Genomic DNA, 1,267 nt, shown 5'->3' with positions numbered 1-1,267 from the left:
GTTTATGACTTGCTGTTGTAACCTTAATTTAGCTCCTTTATGCATCATTACAATAGTAATTTACTACATAATCACATATTTTCGCCCCATCTTATCCTGTGCTCAAGGGAACGTCTCCACATAGCTGACAGTTATTCAGAATCACATTTTAGTCCACATTCTTACACTCAAGAACCATGAAATTCCTTTTCTCCATAAGATGATAAGGTGACAATTTAAGTAATGGAAGCATTCAAGTTCCTAAATCAATGAGAGCAAATTACTTCCAAATATATTAGGTTTCAAATATTGTGCTTATTGCTTTGGAAAATAAGTGAATCTTTTTCTACTATAACATTTAGCAATAGGGTTGCTAAATGTAACCTTTTAAATGTAAATTCTTTCGATTTACTTTTATTCACAAGTCTGAACAAATTATTGGCACACATTATTGGCAAAAAATGCCAAAATTATTGATAAATTCTAATGCCAAATTTAATCAGTAGCTGGTGAGAGCAGTAAGATGGGCTACATTGTAGCAGCAGTTACAAATTAAAATAATAATTCAGGAAATGCATAGTATGGGGTTCACTTCACCTGCCTTCACATGACTATAGTGCAGAGAGGTATAGAACTCTAAGCCAGTAATTCAGGATTTCCCTTGTATACAGAGGGAGAAAACAGCCAATTTCATGCCACTGACCTATGGCATCCAACCTGCTTGAGGTGCCAACTTTGAGCCGAGACAAACAATCCCTTAGCAGCATCTATTTTATTCTACTGATTATATGAAAGGGGCTTAAATGGGTAGCTCAGAAAATATCTCTGCTGCTCAGAGGAATCCCATCCATATTAATTTATGTAAACACCATGATGCAACTCACCAAAATGTAACTTAAGTGTTACAGACAGAGAAAATACATTTCTCCATGAGCTATAAGACTGCCTTGTCTTTTCTGGATATCATCAGCCATCTTAGCCCCATAAATGCTAATCCTTTCCTAGATAATGGTGATTCCTCTTCAGTGAACTAGCCAATGGGAAAATATAAACCTCTAGACATTTAAGGAATAAATCATGACACATATGTACAAATGGTCTCAATAAAGGTCAATGCTAACTTCTAGCACGTGCATCTCTTGAGAGCTTGATTTGTAGCACAAATATTCCTAGAGGGTCATCCCTGGGATAGGTTTAAATAGCCACTCATGATGAAGTATCTTTCTGTCATTTTACCTGGCATTTTCTCTGATCCTCACAAATTGCATTTCTTCTTCCAGCAGAATAT

This window comes from Geospiza fortis, unplaced genomic scaffold (genome assembly GCF_000277835.1).
Source record: "Geospiza fortis unplaced genomic scaffold, GeoFor_1.0 scaffold98, whole genome shotgun sequence".
Classification (NCBI taxonomy): Eukaryota; Metazoa; Chordata; class Aves; order Passeriformes; family Thraupidae; genus Geospiza; species Geospiza fortis.
This window is presented reverse-complemented; position numbering follows the sequence as displayed.